The sequence below is a fragment of the Pristis pectinata genome, chromosome 35 (assembly GCF_009764475.1).
Source record: "Pristis pectinata isolate sPriPec2 chromosome 35, sPriPec2.1.pri, whole genome shotgun sequence".
NCBI lineage: Eukaryota > Metazoa > Chordata > Chondrichthyes > Rhinopristiformes > Pristidae > Pristis > Pristis pectinata.
Genome location: NC_067439.1, coordinates 17,579,040 through 17,593,190, shown reverse-complemented (window position 1 = coordinate 17,593,190; position 14,151 = coordinate 17,579,040). Strand labels below are relative to the sequence as shown.

At 43.8% G+C, this 14,151-nt stretch overlaps 1 pseudogene; it reads left to right on the top strand.

Annotated features, from left to right (window-relative positions):
* The window catches only part of LOC127586268 (NADH-ubiquinone oxidoreductase chain 4-like), a 52,069-nt pseudogene that overhangs the window by 37,064 nt on the left and 854 nt on the right, over window positions 1–14,151 (top strand).

The window sequence follows — 14,151 nt, the reverse complement described above, 5'->3', positions numbered from 1 at the left end:
GAGTGACAGGTCAGAGGTTGGTGCATTTAGTGTATAAGTAGATGCAGAGTGTAGAGAGACTGTGAGGAAGGACAGGCAGTCAAAAGGGCAACATTGCAGTCAGTTGGATAGGCTGAAGTGTGTCTACTTTAATGCGAGTAGTAACAGGAACAAGGCTGATGAACGTGGGCAAGTACATGGAACTACAACGTGGTGGCCATTACAGAGACTTGGCTGTTACAAGGGCAGGAAAGGCTGCTGGATGTTCCGGGGTTCAGATGTTTCAAAAGGGACAGGGACAAGGTAAAAGCGGTGGGGGAGTGGTTTTACTGATCAGGGACAGTGTCACAGCTGTAGAAAGGGAGGACGTCCTGGAGGGATCGTCCACTGAGTTAGTGTGGGAGGAAGTCAGTAACTGGAAGGGAGCGATCACTCTATTGGGAGAATTCTACAGACCTCCCCAGTAGCAACAGAGACACTGAGGAGCAGATCGGGAGGCAGATTTTGGAGAGGTGCAAAAATAACATGGTTTTTGGCCTGGGTGATTTCAACTTCCCTGATATTGATTGGCACCTACTTAGTGTAAAGGGGATGGATGGCGTGGAGTTTTTTAGGTGTCGAGCATGGATTCCTGACATAATATGTGGCCAGGCTGACCAGAGGAGAGGCCATTCTGGACTTGGTACTAGGCAATGAGCCTGATCAGGTTTCAGATCTCTTGGCGGGAGAGCATTTTGGAGATAGTGACCATAACACTTTGACTTCTACCATAGCCTTGGAGAGGGATGGGAGCAGACGATATGGGGAAGTATTTAATTGAGGGAAGGGCAATTGTGATGCTATTAGGCAGGAACTTGGGAACATAAATAGGAAACAAATGTTCTTGGTGAAGTGCACAACAGAAATGTGGAGGTTGTTTGGGAGTACTTGTATGGAGTTCTGGATATGTTTGTCCCATTGAGGCAGGACAAGGATGGCAGAGTGAAGGAACCCTGGTTGACAAGAGATGTAGAATATATTGTCAAGAGGAAAAAAGAAGTTTCCCTAAGGTTTAGAAAACATGGATCAGACAGGGCTCTGGAGAGTTACAAGGTAGCCAGGAGGGAGCTTAAGAATGGACTTAGGACAGCTAGAAGGGAGCATGAGAAGGCCTTGTCAAGTAAGATTAAAGAAAACCCCAAGGCATTCTACACGTATCTGAGGAATAGCAGAATGGCTAGAGTGAGGGTAGGACCGATCAGGGATAAAAGAGCCAAAGTGCCTGGATTTGAAAGAGATAGTGGAGGTCCTTAATGAATATTTTGCTTCAGTATTCACCAGTGAAGAAGACCTTGACATTTGTGAGGATGGTGTACAACAGGTTGATATGCTAGGGCATGTCAATGTGAAGAACGAGGATGTGCTGGAACGTCTGAAAAACATTCGGATAGATAAGTCACTGGGGCTGGATGAGATATATCCAAGGTTGTTACAAAAAGTGAGGGAAGAGATCTATGTGCCTTTGGCAATGATCCTTGCGTACTCACTGGCCACAGGAGTAGTGCCCGATGATTAGAGGGTGGCAAATGTTGTTCCTTTGTTGATGAAAGGAAGTAGGTAAAACCCTGGGAATTACAGACCAGTGAGTCTTTCTTCAGTGGTGGGCAAATTACTGAAGAAGATTCTTAGAGACAGGATTTCTGGGCATTCGTAGAAGCAGAGGCTGATTAGAGACAGTCAGCTTGGCTTTGTGAGGGGCAGGTCGTGCCTCACGAGCCTGATTCAATTCCTTGAGGATGTGACAAAGCACATTGATGAAGGTTGAGCAGGGGTTGTGGTGTACATGGATTTTAGAAAGGCGTTTGTTAAGGTTCGTCTTTGAAGGCTCATTCAGTAAGTCAGGAGGAATGGGATCCAGGGTAAATTGGACGTGCGGATTCAGAACTGGCTCGCCCATAGAAGACAGAGGGTGGTGGTAGATGGAGCGTATTCTGCCTGGAGGTTGGTGACCAGTGGTGTTCTGCAGGGATCAGTTCTGGGATCGCTGCTCTTTGTGATTTTTGTAAAAAAAACTTGGATGAGGAAGTGGAACGGTGTGTTAGTAAGTTTGCAGATGATACAAAGGTTGGTAAGTGTTGTGGATAGTGTAGAAGTTTGCTGTTGTTTACAACAGGACATTGAACGAGCTGGGCTGAGAAGTGGCAGATGGAGTTAAACCTGGAAAATTGTGAAGTGACACACTTTGGAAGATCGAATCTGAAGGCAGAATTTAAAGTTATTGGCAGGACTGTCAGCAGTGTGGAGGAACATAGGGATCTTGAGGTCAACGTCCGTAGATTCCTCAAGGTTGCCGCGCAGGTCAATAGGGTTCGGAGGAAGGCGCATGGTGTGTTGGCCTTCACTAGTTGGGGTATTGAGTTCAATAGCCGTGAGGTAATGTTGAAGCTCTGTAAAACTCTGGTTAGACCACACTTGGAGTATTGTGTTCAGTTCTGGTCGCCTCACTATAGGAAGGATGTGGAAGCTTTGGAGAGGGTGCAGAGGAGATTAACCAGGATGCTGCCTGGATTGGAGAGCATGTCATATGAGGATAGGTTGAGCAAACTTGGGCTTTTCTCTTTGGAGCGAAGGAGGATGAGAGGTGACTTGATAGAGGTTCTTAGAGGATAAGAGGCATTGATCGAGTAGACAGTCAGAGTATTTTTCCCAGGGTGACAATGGCTAACACAAGGGGGCATAAATTTAAGGTGAGTGGAGGAAAGTATAAGGGGAATGTCAGAGAGAGGTTTTTTTCCCACAGAGAGTGGTGGGTGCGTGGAACGCACTGCCGGCAGAGGTGGTGGAGGCAGTTACATTTTGGACATTTAAGAGGCTCTTAGATAGCCACATGAATGATAGAAAAATGAATGGTTATGTGCGAGGGAAGGGTTAGACAGACCTTAGAGCAGGAGAAAATGTCAGCACAACATCGTGGGCCTAAGGGCCTGTAATGTGCTGTTCTGTTCTATGTTCTATGTTCAAGTTAAGTGATTATAGCCATTGAAACTGTTGTAAATCATTTATTGTTATCGTTCTGTTTAAATAGTGTAAAACGTTGAGTTCGGAGAGTGAGATTCTCGTTCCAGAAGATCTGCTGTGTGAATAAAGACTTCCGGGTGGCTAAGTTCAGTCAGTCACTACATTTGGGGGCTCATTCGGGAACGTTCGTGACCCACTGTGTGGCTCATTCCCTCAGCAGTCTGAGACGTTCAGTATTTTCAGGTGTAGCACCCATCCTTGGATCTGTTCAGGCCAACTAATACGGAATCACGAAGTATTAAAGAGCACAGCGGAGAGCTGAGCTGGTAGATGTAAATGTGTTGTGTGTCTTTGTGCAAGGGACCAGTGTTACAGACTCTGTAAATGTCCCTTTAAGATAGAGAGTGTGTGTTTATTTGTGTGTGTGGCGTGTTTACGTCAATAGAAGATAAAGGACGTTATGACGTTGCTGAAGAAGTCAGAAGAGGGAGAAGTAGAGAGAGAGAAGGGAGAGAGACACCAGCCTGCTAGTTTTCTCTATCGATGGATGAGAAACAATAACTGTGTCTGCCTCTGAAATCCATTAATGGAAGTTGGAATAATCCGGTGGAGTTCATTTTGTTGCTGACCTGTAGAAGGAAACAGGTATTTGTGTGTGGATGACCACGATTCGGATGCTTTTCGGGGTGAGGAAGTCACTACCGAGTAAACACTGGAGTGTCGTTTGGGTTCCATCGTGGAACATTTGGATTTCGTATTTACTCTCTCTATGTTTCTCTACGTCTACGTCTCATCTTCAGACAACGGTGGTTGTTGAAGAATCCCTTGCTCATGGTTCACCTTATGGCTTGCGGAACTGAACTTTAAGAACCATTCCGGAACTTGGAGTTTGGGACTTTGTCACACACACACACACGAAGAGTTTAGTTTTGGGGTTAATCTTCAAGGTTTAACATTTTTGAATTCTACCATACTAACATTTTTACTTTTATTTTACGTATTATCATAAGTAGTGATTAATAAAATAGTTTTTAACACTGAATCATGCTCAGTGTGGTTCTTTTGTTGCTGGTTCGTAACAAAATTGGGGGCTCGTCCGGGATCCAATCCAAAGATTAATGAGTGTCGTCTTGGATCGTTCCCCAGATTGACGAGATTTGTTCGGGATTTAATCCTAAAATTTTTGAGGGAGGTCTAATAAATTCTTTTTAATTGGCTTGCGTGTGTGGAAACCAGCAGCAATGGATATTAAGGCATTTTTGGAGTCACCAACCCAAAAGGGATTGGAGGTGGCGAAAAAGGATGATTTTATAAAGATTGCTATAAGTCTAAACCTTACAGAAGTAAAGCAGTCTATGAGAAAGGCAGATATTCAGAGACTGATAGCTGGACATTATGTGGAAAAGAAGGTGTTTGAGAAGGAAGTGTTAAAACATTTTCCTGGCAGTGAAATAGCAATTTCTGAGGCACAGGTGCAGCTGGCAAAGATAGAGGCTGAACAAGAGCAAACCCAGTTAAAGATAGAGGCTGAACGAGAACAAAAGAAATTAGAGGCTGAACGAGAGATAACTCGGATGAAGATAGAGGCTTATCTAGCAATGAAGCAGATGGAATTGAAGAGGATGGAGCTGCATAGTGAGGAGAAGGAGAAACAGAGGCAGCATGATTTACAAATGAAGCGAAAGAGTTCGGAATCTGTTTCTGATGATGGTTTTTCAGCCAGAAGGGAGGTTCAATTAGTCCCTCCTTTTGAGGAAGATCAGGTTGATGATTATTTCCAACATTTTGAAAAGGTTGCTGTGAGTTCAAACTGGCCAAAGTAAGGACGGGCTCTTATGGTACAGAGTGTGATTAAAGGTAAAGCTCAAAAAGCTTATTCTGCTTTGTCTGTTGAGGATGCAACTGATTATACCAAGGTAAAACAAGCTATATTGAAGGCCTATGAATTGGTGCCTGAAGCTTATAGACAAAAATTTAGAGACTTGAGGAAATCTGCAGATCAGACTTATATGGAATTTGCCAATGGAAAGAGAAAATGTTTTGAACGATGGTACATGGCTAAACATGTAGTGGGAATTTTGATAAATTGAAAGAATTGATACTAGTGGAAGACTTTAAAAGATGTGTTCCAGCTGAATTAACAACATATTTAAATGAAAAGGCAGTGGAAACTTTACAAGAAACTGCTAGGTTGGCAGATGATTATGATTTAACCCATAAATTCAAATGGGGACAACCTGAAACCTTTCAAAAGAATTACAAGGACAATCCAGTTAAACCGGAGATTAAATTGGGAGGTAATCAAAAAGGGAAGGATTAAAAGAAGCCAGGGCTGGAGAAACATGTTGAGCGTACTAGTTATTACTGTAGGAAACCTGGCCGTGTGATATCTAATTGTGCCCTTTTGAAGAAAAGGAAGGAAGCTGTGCCCAATGCTTGCATTCAGGCAATTAAAAATCAAAAAGGTTTAGGAGATGCTGTTAAAGATCAGTCCTTGCAAGAGGTAAAAGCGGAAAAGTTGGAGGAGGTGAGAAAGGAATTCCGTTCTCATGTATCAGAGGGTTTTGTTTCACTGAATGATGAGTCGCTCCAGGTGCCAGTGAAAATTCTTAGAGATACTGGGGCTTGTCAATCTCTCTTGCTGGACAGTGTTTTAAATTTTGGTGAAGAAAGTGAAACTGGTGAGGTAAATCTAGTGCGAGGCGTTACAGATGACACCATATCTGTCCCTTTACACAGGGTGATTTTAAAGTCAAAGTTCGTAGAAGGACCAGTCGAGATAGGGATAAGACCTAAGTTACCAGTGGAAGGAGTTTCTTTCTTATTGGGAAATGACCTTGCAGATGGAGAAATTTTTCCTGTGGTACGGTTAACAACCAAACCAAGAATTGATGAGTCTGAGAATGATCCAGATGTTTACCCATCATGTGCGGTGACTCGATCTAGAGCTAGAGAATTAGCCAAGACAGACAGTCTGGTGCAGTCTGATGTGGTTCCTTGTGACGGTCCTAAATGGAAGAAAATTATGATGCCTTATCTGAGACTTTTCTGTCTTCACTGGAGGATCAACATCCTTATAGTGAGCCTGAATTTAAAGATTTGTCTTTGTCGAGGAAGGTTTTTTATGTGGAACAGACAAAGGACCCTGAGTTGACAGAATTGAAAGAAAAAGCACTCTCACGTGAGGAGATTGAAAAAATGCCAATTGGATATCATGTCAAAAATGGAGTGTTAATGAGGAAATGGAGACTTACTCATGTTCCTGTTAATGAGGAATGGGAAGTTATTCATCAGGTTGTGGTTCCAAAAGTTTATAGGGATGAGATTTTAAACCTGGCCCATATAATGCCTTTGGGTGGTCATTTTGGTGTGAATAAAACTGTAGGGAAGATCTTGAAACAATTCTATTGGCCTGGTTTGAGAAAAGATGTGGTGATGTTTTGTCGAACCTGTCACACATGTCAAATGGTAGGTAAACCAAATCAAAAACCCCCTGTGGCTCCTTTGAAGCAAATTCCTGCTTTTGGAGAACCCTTTTCTAAGGTGATTGTGGACTGTGTTGACCCCTTACCAAAGTCTTAGACTGGAAATCAGTATTTGTTAACCATCATGTGTGCCACTTCTAGATTTCCAGAGGCAATACCCCTTAGAAATATTAAGGCCAAGACGGTGTCAAAGGCTCTTTTAATTTTTTTTACCTTGTTTGGTTTGCCAAAAGAAATCCAATCTGATCAAGGTAGTAATTTTATGTCAATTTTTTTTCAACAACTAGTCTATGAGCTGGGAGCAAAGCAGATTGCATCATCTGCATATCACCCAGAATCTCAAAAAGCTCTGGAGAGATTTCATTCCACTCTCAAAAATATGCTGAAGACTTATTGCTTTGAAAACACAAAGGATTGGGACGAAGGCGTTCATTTACTTTTGTTTGCCATTAGAGATTCAATGCAGGAGTCAATAGGATTTAGTCCGTTTGAGCTTGTATTTGGACATAGGGTAGGAAGATCTTTGGAGTTGTTGAGAGAGCAATGGGTTAATGAAGAAGTGCATTTGAGTCTGTTGGACTATGTCCAAAAATTTAAAACTCGGTTGGAGAGAGTCTGCCAGCTAGCGAGAGAGAATTTGAAAACTTGCCAGATAAGAATGAAGACATATTTTGATAGACGTGCTCGGCCTAGGACATTCGCAGTGGGGCAAAAGGTGTTGGTATTTTTCCCTAGCCAAAATAATCCCTTGCAATCTCGTTTTTATGGACCCTATGTTATTGAATCTCGAGTGACTGATTAACATATATAATCAAAACACCAGATAGACGCAAGAAAACACAACTCTGTCATGTAAACATGCTGAAACCTTATTATGAGAGGGATTCAGTTGTGGCCTTGGTGGATGATGTAAAGGATCTTTCTAGAATGTCTGATGCTTATGTTGAGGAAGGCAAATTTAGACCAAATATTGTTCCATCAAAACTAAAAAACCAAAATATCATGGATAACCTTGAAACGAAGTTGGACCATTTACAAGTTTCACAAAAACAACAGATGAGAGAAGTAATTTTAAAATTTAAAAATCTGTTCCCAGATGTTCCAAACAGAACATCGATAATTACCCATGATGTTGATGTTGGGGATGCAAAACCAATCAAACAACACCCATATCGAATGAATGTGGAAAAAAGTAAACTTGTTGATCAGGAACTAAAGTACATGTTGGAAAATGATATTATCAGACATTCTACTTCAAATTGGAGTTCGCACTGTGTTATTGTACCTAAACCTGATGGAACTGTTAGATTTTGCACAGATTACAGGTAAGTGAATGCTGTAGCAAAGTCAGATCCTTACCCTGTTCCAAGGGTGGATGATTGCATAGATAGAGTGGGAAAGGCAATATTTCTTACAAAGATTGACCTATTAAAAGGGTACTGGTGTGTTCCATTAACAGATAGAGGAAGGGAGATTTCAGCCTTTGTAACCCCTTCTGGATTTTATGAATACAATGTTTTGCCATTTGGAATGAAAAATGCTCCGGCAACATTTCAAAGAATGATTAATTCAGTGATTCATGGGTTAAAACATACAGATGTCTACATTGACGACTTAGTGACTGGGAATGATACTTGGGAAGATCACATCTCTCCGTTAGAAAGGTTGTTTGGAAGACTTTCCAAGGCTAACCTTACAGTTAACTTGGCTAAAAGTGAATTTGGCCATGCCACTGTGACGTATCTTGGTTATGTTGTAGGTCAAGGCAAGCAAGCTCCTGTTCAGGCAAAAGTTCAAGCAATATCTGAGTTCCCTATTCCCACAGGTACGAGGACTGTTAGAAGATTTTTGGGAATGGTTGGATATTGCCGAAAATTTTGTAAAAATTTTGCTGATATTGCTCTTCCCCTAACTAATCTTCTGAAGAAGGGAGTAAAGTTTGTTTGGACAGATTCTTGTCAAGAAGCATTTGAGAAGCTGAAAGCTATTTTATGCTACCATCCTGTGCTCAAATCACCTGACTTTTAAAAGCCATTTTCATTAGCAGTAGATGCCAGTAATGAAGCTGCAAGAGCTGTGTTGTTGCAGAAGGGTGACCGTGATGATATTGACCATCCTGTAGCTTACTTTTCAAAGAAATTTAATGAGCATCAAAAGAATTATTCCACCATAGATAAAGAATTACTGTCGCTTGTTTTAGCCTTGCACCATTTCAGTGTATATGTTTGCACCGCTCAGAAACCATTGACTGTATATACAGATCATAACCCATTGGTGTTTCTGAGCCGAGTCAAAAAGAAGAACAGAAGGCTGTTAAACTGGAGTTTAATTTTGCAAGAGCTTGATCTCATGATAACTCACATTAAAGGCAAAGATAATGTGATTGCTGATTGTCTTTCCCGATGTTAAATGGGAAACATGTATCTGTACTAATCTGATAGTCTGTAGTTGTGCAGCATGATAATTATTAACATTAATAACTCTATACGCGGTTAAATTTTTCTTGGGAATATTTTTTTTTAGGTGGGAGGTGTTTCGGACTCTGTGAATGTCCCTTTAAGATATAGAGTGTGTGTGTGTATTTGTGTGTGTGGCGTGTTTACGTCAATAGAAGATAAAGGACGTAATGACGTTGCTGAAGAAGTCAGAAGAGGGAGAAGAAGAGAGAGAGAAGGGAGAGAGACACCAGCCTGCTAGTTTTCTCTATCGATGGATGAGAAACAATAACTGTGTCTGCCTCTGTAATCCATGTATGGAAGTTGGAATAATCCGGTGGAGTTCATTTCGTTGCTGACCTGTAGAAGGAAACAGGTATTTGTGTGTGGACGACCACGATTCGGATGCTTTTCGGGGTGAGGAAGTCACTACCGTGTAAACACTGGAGTGTCGTTTGGGTTCCATCGTGGAACATTTGGATTTCGTATTTACTCTCTCTATGTTTCTCGGCGTCTACGTCTCATCTTCAGTCAACGGTGGTTGTTGAAGAAGCCCTTGCTCATGGTTCAATTTATGGCTTGCGGAACTGAACTTCAAGAACCATTCCGGAACTTGGAGTTTGGGACTTTGTCACACACACACACGAAGAGTTTAGTTTTGGGGTTAATCTTCAAGGTTTAACATTTTTGAATTCTACCATACTAACATTTTTACTTTTATTTTACGTATTATCATAAGTAGTGATTAATAAAATAGTTTTTAACACTGAATCATGCTCAGTGTGGTTCTTTTGTTGCTGGTTCGTAACACCAGCTATCAGACAGTATTGGGTACTTGGTGAGACAGGGCCACCAGTTGCGAAAGGTGGTCACTGACCTTTTGGGACACCAGAAGGGTGCGTGTTTACTCGTTCATTATAACCAGCTCTATCTGTTTACGACAGACAGACCTCAAATCACTAATCGCCTATTCATCAGTTCACCATATAGGCTTAGCAGCAGCAGCTATCCTAATCCAAACACCATGAAGCTTTGCAGGAGCTACCGCTCTAATAATCGCCCATGGTCTAATCTCCTCAGCCCTCTTCTGTTTAGCTAACACTAACTACGAACGTACTCATAGTCGAACATTACTCTTAACCCGTGGAATACAGATTATCCTCCCTCTCATAGGAACCTCATGGCTCCTTATTAACTAAGCTAACCTTGCTCTACCTCCTACTCCCAATCTAATAGGAGAATTATTAATTATTATCTCTCTATTTAAATGATCTAACTGAACTATTATTGCTACCGGCCTAGAACCATAGAACCATAGAGCACAAAAAAGGCCCTTCGGCCCACCGTGTCGTGCCGTGCATCAGACCACCCTCACACTACCTAACCCCTTCCTCCCGCATATCCCTATATCTAACGTTCCTCCATATGCCTATCCAACAAACTCTTGAACCTGTTCAATGTATCTGCCTCCACCACCACCCCAGGCAGTGCATTCCATGCACCAACCACTCTCTGGGTGAACAACCTCCCTCTGACATCTCCCCTGAACTTCCCACCCATAACCTGAAAGCCATGACCTCTCGTCTTGAGCATTGGTGCCCTGGGAAGGAGGCGCTGTCTGTCTACTCTATCTATTCCTCTCAATATTTTATATACCTCTATCATGTCTCCTCTCATCCTCCTCCTTTCCAGTGAATAAAGCCCTAGCACCTTAAGCCTCTCCTCATATTCAATACCCTCCAATCCAGGAAGCATCCTGGTAAATCTCCTCTGCACCCTCTCCAATGTCTCCACATCCTTCCTATAATGAGGCGACCAGAACTGAACACAGTACTCTAAGTGTGGCCTAACTAGAGTTTTGTAAAGCTGCATCATAACCTCGCGGCTCTTAAACTCAATCCCGCGATTTACGAAAGCCAACATTCCATTGGCCTTCTTAACTGCTCTTTCCACCTGTGAGGCAACTTTCGACGAACTGTGAATATGAACCCCCAGATCCCTCTGCCCCTCCACACTGCCAAGTACGTTGCCTTTTACCCTGTACTCTGCCCTGGAGTTTGTCCTTCCAAAGTGTACCACCTCACACTGCTCCGGATTGAACTCCATCTGCCACTTGTCAGCCCAGCTCTGCATCCTATCAATATCCCTCTGTAAGCTCCGACAGCCCTCCACACTATCCACAACACCGCCTATCCTAGTGTCGTCCGCAAACTTACTAACCCAGCCCTCCACCCCCTCATCTAAGTCATCTATAAATATCACAAAAAGTAGATGTCCCAGAACCGATCCCTGCGGAACACCACTAGTCACTGCCTTCCAATCCGAGGACACTCCTTCCACCACAACCCTCTGCTTTCTACATGCAAGCCAATTCCTAATCCACACAGCCAAGCTTCCTTGGATCCATTGGCCTCTGACCTTCTCAAGAAGCGTGCCATGAGCAACCTTATCAAATGCCTTACTAAAATCCATGTAAACCACATCCACCACACTGCCCTCATCAATCTTCCTTGTCACCTCCTCAAAGAACTCTATCAGGTTTGTGAGGCAAGATCTTCCCTTCACAAAGCCATGCTGGCTGTCCCTAATCAGTCCATGTTTCTCTAGGTGTTAATAAATCCTATCCCTTAGAATCCTTTCTAATAGCTTACCCACCACAGACGTGAGACTCACCGGTCTATAATTCCCTGGCCTATCCCTATTACCTTTTTTGAACAAGGGGACCACATTCGCAATCCTCCAATCCTCCGGCACCACCCCCGTAGACAACGAGGACTCAAAGATCCTTACCAGCGGTTCAGCAATCTCCTCCCTAGCCTCTCGAAGCAGCCTGGGGAAAATCCCGTCAGGCCCCGGAGATTTATCCGTCTTCATATTATTTAACAACTTCAACACATCCTCTCTCTTGATATCAACAACCTCGAGAACATTACCCCTACCAGCACTCCCTTCCGCATCATCAAGACCCCTCTCCCTGGTGAATACCGAAGAGAAGTACTCATTCAGAACTTCTTCCACTTCCGCCGCCTCCAGATAAATTGTCCCACCTTTGCCCTTAATCGGACCTACCTTCACCCGAGCCATCCTCCTACCCTTTACGTACTTGAAAAAAGCCTTGGGACTTTCCTTAACCCTACTAACCAAAGCCTTTTCATGTCCCCTTCTAGCTCTCCTCAGCCCTTTCTTAAGTTCCTTCCTCGCTACCCTATATTGCTCACGGGTCCTGTCTGAACCTTGCTGCTTATACCTCACGTATGTTACCTTCTTCTCCCTAACAAGTCGTTCCACCTCTCTCGTCACCCACGGTTACTTCACCCTGCCATTCCTTCTCTGCTTCACCGAAACATATTTATCCCTAACATCCTGCATAAGATCCCTGAATATGGACCACATCCCCATGGTACATTTTCCTTCAAAAAGGACATGCCAATTTACACTCCCAAGTTCTCTCCTTATAGCCTCGTAGTTAGCCCTTCCCCAATTGAAAAACCTCTTGCCCTCTCTGCACCTGTCCCTGTCCATGACAATTTTAAAGGTTATGGAGCAATGGTCACTGTCCCCCAAATGCTCACCCACCAATAGATCTTTCACCTGTCCCGGATCATTTCCTAAAACTACATCTAACATGGCATTCCCTCTAGTCGGCCCGTCAACATACTGCGTCAGGAATCCCTCCTGGACACATTTAGCAAATTCTGTCCCATCTAAACCTATGGCACTAAGCAGGTTCCAGTCTATATTTGGGAAGTTGAAGCCTCCCATTATAACAACCCTGTTATTTCTGCTTCACTCCAAACACTGCCTGCCAATCTGCTCCTCTATATCTCTACTGCTACCGGGGGGCCTATTGAGTACTCCCAGTGGAGTAACTGTTCCTTTCTTGTTCCTTAACTCCACCCATACGGACTCTAGATATGATCCTTCTACAACATCCATCTTTTCCACAGCCGTAACAGTGTCCCTGACCAGTATCGCCACCCCTCCACCTCTTCTCCCCCCTTCCCTATCCCTCTTAAAACATCGAAAACCAGGATTATTCAATATCCACTCCTCTCCTGACGTCAGCCACGTCTCAGTAATAGACACGATATCAGAGTCCCCCATTTTTTATCCAAGCCCTCAGTTCATCCCCCTTATTCCTGACACTTCTTTCATTTAAGTAAACACACTTCAGTCCATCTACCTTACTACTTTTACAGCCTGTATTCTTCTTCTTCTTCTCTCTGCCTGTTTGATCTAACTCTTCCCCATTCCCTTCTTCCTCTGACCTACTCCTCCGGTTCCCTTCCCCCTCACAAACTAGTTTAAACCCTCCTGTACCACCTTAGCAAATCTCGCCGCAAGGATATTAGCTCCCTTCTGGTTTGGGTGTAACCCGTCCTCTCTGTACAGGTCCCACCTTCCCGAGAAGAGATCCCAATGATCCAGAAATCTAAAACCCTTCCTCCGAAACCAACTTCTCAGCCACACATTTATCTGCCACCTCCTTCTATTCCTACCTTCACTATCACGTGGCACTGGCAGCAATCCCGAGATTGCTCCCCTTGAGGTCCTGTTCCTCAAATTTCTGCCTAGCTCCCTGAACTCACTCTTCAGGACCTCATCCCCCTTCCTACCTATGTCATTGGTGCCAATATGGACCACAACTTCTGGCTGCTCTCCCTCCCACTCAAGAATTCTGTGGACCCGTTCAGTGACATCCCGGACCCTGGCACCTGGGAGGCAACATACCATCCGGGATTCATGCTCACTGCCACAGAACCTCCTGTCTGTTTCCCTGACTATCGAGTCCCCTATCACTACCGCATGTCTCTTTCCCACCCTTCCCTTCTGAGCAGCAGTACCAGCCCCGGTGCCAGAGACCTGGTAACTACAGCTAGGCCCCTGCAGGTCATTCCTCTCAACAGCTTCCAAGCCAGAAAACTTGTTGCTGAGGGGAACAGCCTCCGGGGCTCTCTGTCCTGTCTGGCTGCCTGACTTCTTCTTCCTCTTCCCTCCCCTGACCGTCACCATTCTATCTGCATCCTGAACCTCAGATGTACCTACCATAAGGGGGGTTACTGTCACCTGATGCACCGTGTCTACAAATCTCTCTCCTTCCCTTATGCTGCGCAGTGTTTGTAGCTGCGACTCCAGCTCATCAACTCTGAGCCGAAGTTCGTCCAGCCTCAAACACTTACTGCAGATGTGGCCATCTTGGACTGCAGCAAGGTCCACGAGTTCCCACATCAAACAGCTGCAGCACACCACCATGT